This window comes from Carassius auratus, chromosome 13, assembly GCF_003368295.1.
Source record: "Carassius auratus strain Wakin chromosome 13, ASM336829v1, whole genome shotgun sequence".
Lineage (NCBI taxonomy): Eukaryota > Metazoa > Chordata > Actinopteri > Cypriniformes > Cyprinidae > Carassius > Carassius auratus.
In genome coordinates this window covers 15,969,963-15,979,255 of record NC_039255.1, presented here as the reverse complement: position 1 = coordinate 15,979,255, position 9,293 = coordinate 15,969,963, and the positions used below count along the sequence as shown (strand labels likewise).

The 9,293-nt window shown below is 37.5% G+C and overlaps 1 protein-coding gene across 1 annotated transcript in view; it reads left to right on the top strand.

The window, feature by feature from the left end:
* Positions 1 to 4,453: 4,453 nt before the first annotated feature.
* Positions 4,454 to 9,293, top strand: part of LOC113112845 (fibroblast growth factor receptor 3-like) — a 41,863-nt gene continuing 37,023 nt past the window's right edge. Inside the window, 1 exon segment of the mRNA XM_026278760.1 lies at positions 4,454 to 5,063. The gene's annotated coding sequence lies outside the window, so the exon portion shown is untranslated.

Sequence of the window (9,293 nt, the reverse complement as noted above, 5' to 3'; positions counted from 1 at the left end):
GGTAACAATTTAAACATTTGAACAGGGTCATTTTTGTACAGAAACTATTATTTTCACTTGTGGACTAAATGTATTTTATGTTAAATATCTTACTTCGGTATTGATATAGATACTGCATCATAAGTGTATGTATTATTTGGAGCACATTTTAACTGTTGTTCAGCAAATGTTATTAATAACCTTTTGTCTCCTTGAGTGAAACCGCTTCTGCCAGAAACTAATTTCTGCTCTTGTGTCCTTTATGCTCAAACCCCTTTTCACATCTCATTGATGCAGCATCTAATTGATTATTCATTACAGTACTTGCAGATAACCACGTGCAGACACTGTATACAGAAATGGAACTGAGACAGGTATCCCAGTTTCCTCCCTGTATTGGACAGAAATGCACAAACTCTGAAGTCCCAACACAATACCTTTACTCAGGAACATTTTCCGTGAGAGCATTATACACTGATCCGGGTGTGTATATGTGTGTGTTTGATTGTGTGTGTGTGTGTGTTTGTGTGTGTGTGTGTGTGCAGGTCATGGCCTAAAGAGGAAGGATAGACTCTGTATACCTTGCTGAGGGACACACCTTGTGAACGGTAACTTAATGTACATTGGGAAGGTTGGCACAGTGTTCCTTAGTATATTCACCAGAACTGGTGTGGATTTAACAAACAGATAGGAAATAAAAAATAATCACCTTCACTTTTGCTGTTATTTGTGACACATTTGCACATGGCTCATTTTATATTCAAGATTTTCTTCTTAAAATAACTTATAACCAGTACACACTCATTCAAATACTTAAAGTCAATATGCAAAGAAACAAAAGAAAATAAACAGAATTTTATCAGCTCTTTAGGTTATCAGTAAAAGTATGCACACTGATAAGAGCTGAACTAGAAAAAAAAAAGATCTTACAAATGCTCTCACACATAAACACTCTACAGATATTCTTGTCTCTCCTCTCTTCACATTTCACACACTTTAAAAGCCCATGTGGTGTACCAATGCTTTAAATATCACGCTCATCCTGGGTTGTTTTTAGGGATTTAGCCAAATCTGTAATCAATGAGGGAGTTATTGATTTGTGATTATCTCCTACCGCTCACAAAATCACATCTCACTGATGTTGTGAAACATGGCCAGTAGCTGAACGCAAAGGACCTTATGGATTAGTGCCATCCATGCAAAGTGTTTTTCACGGGATAATTGCAGCCCAGTTTAATATTCAAACTCTTGTGAAGGGAGGCCTTCATCCTCACCTCCGCTCCTTTGTGTGTTGTAGCCAGAGGCTGGGGTTAGACTGAAGGGTGAATCTGGGGAGAGAGTTCAGGGGCTAACTGAGCTCTTGGGGTGGAGGTCACCCATTCGTTCAGTTCTTCAGGTCTCAGAATGTCTGATGCTGCATTCTGTACAGCCTTGAGATTAAAAAAAAAAAAAAAATGGCAGTCGTGGTTTTAGTAAGGGTGATCGACAAGAAATAGAAGTAAAGGAGTCTTTAATTAGCATCAACACACTTAAACCATTGAAAGCAACTTTAATCCGATACAAAGGAATAACAGAAACTGAGGGCTTATAAACAGGGAACCAAGTAGTAATATGAGGCAGGTGAACAGAATGAACGATGATTAACTAATAATGAGAAAAGGAAATGAACCAAATAAAGACAGATTGGAAACCGAAACCAGTACATGACACATGCATGCTCATTTTATTTAAGCATCATTTTCTTTTTGACCAGATCATTTAAGACATAATGTACATAAAAAAATACCCTGACAGTGGTCAGGGCTTTTATTTTTAATTTGCAATAATAATTGCCTGACTGTATTGCCAAATAAATACAATAATAATAATAATAACAATTACTGCTTGATTATACCACCTAAGTTCCATATAAATGCAAATAATAATTAATAATAATAGTAGTAATAATAATTACTGCCTGTCTAGTCTGCATATATGCCAAATAAATACTTATAATTTATATTATTTTAACTAATATCATAACATATATTCTATTTTATTTACTATGCATAGTGTATACATAACATTTTATTTTTTAATTACTTTTTGAATACAGTTTTTTTTTCCAGGATCCTTTTAACAGAATGTTCAAAAGAAAATCATTCATACAAAATATAAAAATGTACATAAAATATATATGCATTCAATTTATTAAAGGTTACAGTAAATACATATATATTGTTACAGTTTTATGTTTCAAATAAACACTGTTCTTTTGAACTTTATATTATTAGAAAGTTTCTGTTATTAGAAAAGCAGTTCTAATAGAGCCATTTAACATCATTAGACTAACTACAGGGCTCAAAACAGAGGAGTGCAAGACTTTTTTTTTTTTTTGGCCTGATCACTGAAATTATCTGTAAGAAGTTGTAAATACATTTTAGTCACTGATCACATGTCTTTTCCCTCTTTCAGCCTTTACAGCTGTAGCAGTCATTTTTACCACATGCTGCCAACAAGGCACTAAAATTCCTGTAAACACCCTTGTCGGGGTCATAAGTCATCACTTACGGTGCTGCATCCAACTTGTCAATCAATAAAATCAATCTTCTTTCTCAAGGCTCTAACAGATATAATAATAGTGACACTGCATTAGTTTTCACAGTAGATAGCATTTTGAAATAGGCTAACAGGGGTTATTATTGAATGGGTGATGTTTATGTGTCTTTTTACTGAATGTCTTTAACCCTGGTGTCAGAGAACAGAGTGTTGATGTGACCAAGGATCCTCATGTTTGCATGCTGATTTTACCACTCACAGGCTAACAGCCATCCTCTTAAAACAAACACAGATGGACAGCTAAGAACTCTCTGTCTGCTTCCTTCACATGTACACACACTCCTCTGGTAATTAAGAAGAGCTTTATTCTCTTTATTGTCTCATAAAGTTCTCTCGGCAAACATGTTTGTAGCTTTAAAAGTAATTGAGACATAGTTTTGGAGATTATGCTACAGAATTACGACTCTTGACATCACTTGGTGCTCGCCTAATCAGCCTTCAGGAGACTCGTGACAGCTTTATGACGTGAAAAATCAACACACACAATGGCAGAAACACAAACCACACACACACACACACACACACACGCACACACCTGTACAGAAACATAAGCAGAAATACCTGATCACACAGCCTGTAATTACACACACACTTGCATTTCTAGTTCCTGTTGAAGAAATGACAGCAGCTTGAGATGTCTGCAGGTAAATAACTCAAAACATAGAAGGGAAGGCCTCAGTTTGGGGGTATCAAATTAGTTAAAAATAAGTTAAATGAATGCAATAAAAATATCATGCTTCTATAGGAATGTTTTGCCTTGTGCTTTTATTCCCAGCAGCAAGTGATTTGTCGGTGAATTATAAGTGACATGAAATGACAGACAGTCAAAAATATTTTTGCTAGTAAGGTATATTTTAAGTTCATTTTAGTTTCTCATCACCTTAAATGCTGAATCGCTTTCTTCACTACACAATATGAGGTATGACCCATGGGACATTAAAGTAAAGCTGACATTTATAAACGCTATTCAGTGACAGGATATGATATATTATACAACATTATCAGAGTGTAAATTATGTAATGGCTGTAAGTGTGATTTTAAAGGATTTCTGTCAACAGTTTTCTGGGCGCAATCGTCACAAGAGAGATAAAAAGTATTTTGCCTCTCTTAAAGCAATTAGAAAGGTGGTTTTTGGGACATTCTAAAACGCTCAATGTGAAAAAAGCTTAACGTGTACTAATACAGTGATATTAACAGACCAAACTAACTAAACATCATATTAATAAAGTATACTATCTATGAAAAATCAGATGAGCCCTGAATATGAATGCAACACGTTTAATAACACGTTAAGCCTTTTCCCTCACATAGAAAACCATCATAAGGCTTAACGTTTTATTAAACGAGTTGCATTTTTTTGAACATAGTATACTTTATTAGTTGTGTTTATGTTTAGTGAGTTTGGTCTGTTAACATCACTTAGGACATTAAGCCACGTTAAGCGTTTCGTTTTAGAATGTCACGTTTTTTATTTATTTTATTTTTTTATTTTTTGTATATTTGTGCTGTGTAAATCTATTAGCTACTTAATAACACTTTAGGTCTACTTCTGTCGACGATAAGACCAGCGTTTGCTATGGTTACCTCCTCAAACAATGGCCAAAGCCCTCACTGGACTTGTATTCAAACTTTTGTTCTTACTATAATGCTGTCATACCCCCAAACCCCGCTATAAAATCTCTCCCAGAAAAGAGTATGAACAGCAGAATCTTTGCTGTTTTTATGATTGTATTTCTGCTGACTCTCTCCACGGTCCATGGCGTGGTTTGGGTTCGCTGAGCGCAGCTAATTTGACAGTGAGTAAGTTGATTGAATATTCGGGTTTGGTGTGGGAGGCGCCTGCGGCTCTCTCTCTATCTCTCTCTCTCTCTCTCTCTCTCTGCCCTGAACTCGCAAGGGGGGCGTCAGGCGGCGAGCACTGCACTCGCAGCAGGGACGCCGTTTGAAATCCGATCCTAGTTAATTTTTTCCCCTCTCTCCAGAGCACGGTGCTCAAACTGTTAGTGGGAGTCTGTGAGCCAAGCTTTCACACAGCACCAAACGTCCCGCACTTCACAACCGACCCAGCGGCGCAGCGAAGCAGTTGTGCCCGGACAGCGCAGCGGAGAAGAGCGGAGCTTCTTCCGTAGGACCCCGAGACCCTCTTACGAGCCAAAACTACATAGGTGCTCCTTTATATGATACAGTCTAGTGGGGCTTTGATACACTTTTCACCGGTTTTAAGGACTGGACAGAGTCGGACAGCTCAAAGCTGTGTGTGAATACGGCGTCTTCTCAAACACTCCTCTGACTTCACGTCTGTTCACGCCTTGGATTTGGAAACTTGATTGTTTTTGGATGATTTGCCCCCTGAATGCAATTCACGAAACATCTGGAAACGACCTCGCAGACCAAGCTTTCTCAACAACAACAACAAAAAAAAAACTGACAAATCTATTTTTGTTTTTTTATCTCAAAAAGGATTACTGTGTCAAGAAGGAATTTGGTGAGGATTTATAATTATAATTCTTATTAGCGTATTACGTTATTATATTGTCTTTTACAATTGTCCAGTAGTCTAATAGCCTAATGGAATTTGTTATAAATATACAAACATGAATTTTGAAATATTCAAATTACAAAAAGTAAATACTCCATCATAATAAAGTTAAGGCTGCACTGCATCATTTATGTGCATGGACGCAAAGCAGCATCAGAGCCGTCTCTAATATAGGCTTCTATAAAAGCTGAATGGCCTCAAATACTTCACTAGTTTTTATGTGGCGTTAAGTTTTGACACAGAATTTGAAGCAGACAGCTGCTAAGACCAGTCGTATTTCAGCTGTGTATAATAGTCTTATTCCTCATGTTTCTAGTTATTTCCTTTGTCCAGGTCCAAAACGTGTTTTTCAATTGGGCTATTGATTCAATCAAAGCCTTCAAGGGAATGGAAACAAAGTTTTAGTGTAGAAGTGAGCTGCGGTGACATGTGGTGTGTTGCCGTATCGCTTACAGTCGGACAGGTGTTGCGGTGTGTGTGTGTGTGTGAGTATGAGTACTGCGTGGTCGAAAGCAGCTCCACAAGTCTCGAGGAGAAGCCGCACCTGTGCTGAATTAATGTACAATATGGCTCAATTCAAAATGTTTGCGGTGTATAATTTAGCCTGTTGTGTGGCAGTCATTACTCATTCACAAACTAGCCTTTAATATGTCAGCGGCTGGTCTTTGTCATGTAGGTGTAAGTGTTTTAATGGTGCCGAAACCCACCATGAGATGTGAGGTGACAGAAACACAGGCTAGTCAAGGGTTATATCTATAACGCTTATATCAGCCGATCTTCCTTGTGAGCGCTGTAACGCTATTCGTGGTGCATGAGTTTAACACAAAACTGTTTATAGCTACTGTATTCCCTTCAGAGACCATAGAGCCATTTATATTTTAACCTGTCGAAATCTCAATAACTGGTTAACTGTGAGTCAGTTGGCGTGTCTTTCTGATGAGAGACTAAGCCCTTTACAGCTTGATGTAGTATGACGCATTTCAAAACCCAAATTACATCCATTTCTTCTGCGGCCACCTCAGCAGGGCTTCATTTGTGTTGTTTTTAGCTCACACTGAAGAGAACCTCACCAGTTTTTCCTCCGCCGTACCCACCGGCCATCTGAAAACAATTGTAGCTATTGGAGTGAATTAGAGTCTCTGGAGGTGTTAACGCGGGCTACTGGGGGCAATTAGCCACCTCATGTACTAGAGTCATTCAAACCCGACAGGAGTCCGTGGTGAGAACTGACTAGGATGTAAACTGTTAGGTTTCCTCACTGCCTTGATAGGTTTAGGGGTAGGTTCAGGGTTAGTACCTAGTTATTACCTAGTTATTGCATATTACATAGTATGTACATGAGGAACAGGACTATAAAATAAAGTGCTACCAAATAATCTCAGAATCTCTGAAAACTCAATAGAGTAGAAACAATTGGTTAAAAGGATGGAAGTCTCCCACATTATGATGTCTTTGCCTTTTTTGGGGGTGATAATCATTACTTTTCTAGTCATGTGTCCCCTGCACTTATCAAACCAGCCCTGGAGGAAATAGTAAAGGTCTCTCCAAGTCACGCACAACTCAAATGTTAGAGATTGTGTCATCAGGGGAAAAAAATTGGCTCTTTTCATTTGGAACCTCAACTAATTGTGACCCATAGAGGACCGGTACAGGCTCAAAATACGCCACTCTGTGGACTGTCGAAAGATTGAGAGTTGAAGTCCTGAATGCAAGTCATCAAACTCTCTCTCTCTCTTTCTCTAAAGCTCCTAATGCTTTCTTTAGACCTCATAAGCTACCGGCAACAGATTAATTTAATATATATTATAAACTTCAATAAAAAATGTGCACAAGATCATTAAACACACAATGCAGTCCAAAGGCTAAGAAAAGCATGAACGAAAACGAGGCATATAATAAAAAATGGACAATGTTACTGAGCTCTCTAGCTGTTTCATCCTTCTGTTTTTAATTACCCTTATGTTTTCTTTTTCTATGAATGTTTTTGTGGACAGTGTCATGCCATATGCTTTATGTAAGCATATGAAATTATGGATTTAATGCTAGAAAGCACAGAAAAGTCACTGGCTGAGAAGCTTGGAGAAACCCATAATTTCACAGTGACACACATCTGTAAATGTGGTTTGTAAATTGCTCCTCTTTGATTTGAGTGTGTTTGATGTGTTTAAAAGGGTGGGTTATGGAAATCTCACCGTTATTCAGTTGTCTACATTGAAGCAATGCACAAACCTGTAGCCACACACACCCCCACACGTGCGCTGACAGAGAGCCGCAGGACGGCGAGTGAAGTACTCGGAAGAGGATTACAGCCAAACTCTAATAGAGACACCTCAGACTTTCAGACTTTTCATCTGCTGTCTCTCTCTCACTTTCTTAATCTCTCTCTTACTCTGTCTCCCTTCTAATCCCTATTTTCATTGGCAGATTTAGGCTGGGCTGGCAGTTGACATGGCTGCACAATTACTGGAGATTACTGACATTTTTGAGTCCCAGATTTGTTGCAAGGTGTGACTAGCGTGTGATGGGATTCTATTAAAACCCTCTTTCACCCAAAACTATTAGACATTACACGCATAAACGCCCAGGATTTGACAGAATATTCTTGCACTGCCTTGTTCATGTCCGTAGTCATTTTGCTTGCCGTTAAAAGAGCATTGAATTTTTTTATACTTTTGTATGGGTCACATACAGACATAGACAGATATAGACAATAAAAACATAGAAGCTAATGTTGAATTATTGGCTAGAATGATAATCATAATATTTCAATAGAGTCCAAATCAAATTCTTCAGTAATCCCATAGATAAACATCGACTTTTTTAAAGAGTTAGAGTTTTGCACACCACACGGCAAAAGACTGCTGCACATTAGTCATGTCACGCAGTCCCAGCTTCCTGTACCATAAAGTTTCATTTGCACAGAAGTATTTGCAATAAAAGTTTGGGGTCGATTATTTTATTTTATATATGTATATATTTATTTAAGATGAAATTTTACAAAAACATTTTATTTTTTTAAAGAACTTTTTAAGTTCTTTTGAACTTTCTATTCAGGGAATTCGGAAAACAAATATTAAGCAACTTAACTGCTTTCAACATATTAAGAAATGGTTCCTGAATATCAAATCCGAAATCAGAATGATTCTAAAGGGATCATGTGACCCTGAGGACTGGAGTAAAGGCTGCTGAAAATTCAGCTTTACCATGTCAGGAATAAATTACATTGTAAAGTGAATGAAAATTTTACATTACTACATGCAGCCTGGGTGAGCCTAAGAGACTGCTTTTGCTTTAGCTTTTTTTTTTTTTTTTTTTTTTATATATCTTTCAGACCCCAAACCTTTGACTGATATGTGTTAAAATAACTCACTATAAATGCATAGGTAAGATACAAACAGGCACAGTTCGGTGTTCAAACTACACAATGTTATTTGCAGTAACAGCTATTGCACAATCATCCATTCATTATCACAAAATAAACTGCAACAGGATAGTGTTGTATCGCCCCAGAGTGGTTTATTTTGCGATAAGGATAGCTTACTGCACATTTTCCCATTTAGTACACTGCTTCACATGTAATAGACATGTAATTTTGATTTTGAGCAGAACTCAAATAAATCATTGCCTGTGGTAAAACGGTCAATTATACAGTTTAGTGGCCTTAGACCACACAATGCTGTGATAAACCAATCAAAGTCAAGTACTCCAAAAAAAATGCTTAATAATATGAGATAAGGCTTAGTCCAAGAATCTATCAGTTTATTTTTGCTTAAGGGGCTGGATGTAGGATTGACACCGAGTGGTTGAACTAGGTACTGCAGTCCAAATTCAAAATATTGGAGAGGGTTTTTTTCAACCCAGTCCCTCCTCCTCAGATTTGACACATACGCAGATTGACGCTCTCATCCATTTAATTTGCCAGCTTCCATGACTGAAATTAAATATACTGTGTTTCCCGCCAACTGGTAATTCGGGTTGCCGAAATACAATTTGGTAAACTGGCAGTGAGCGGGTTTCACAAACCAAAACAAAGACCGACATTCCAGCCCGGAAAGCACATTTTCAAAGGAGAAGAACTGACTGAAGCATCATTTTTCAGATAAACAAATATATTAACTTAGCATGTTTCCTAAATATCTGCAAACATATTATGGTATTTTTATGCTTTAGTGGAGT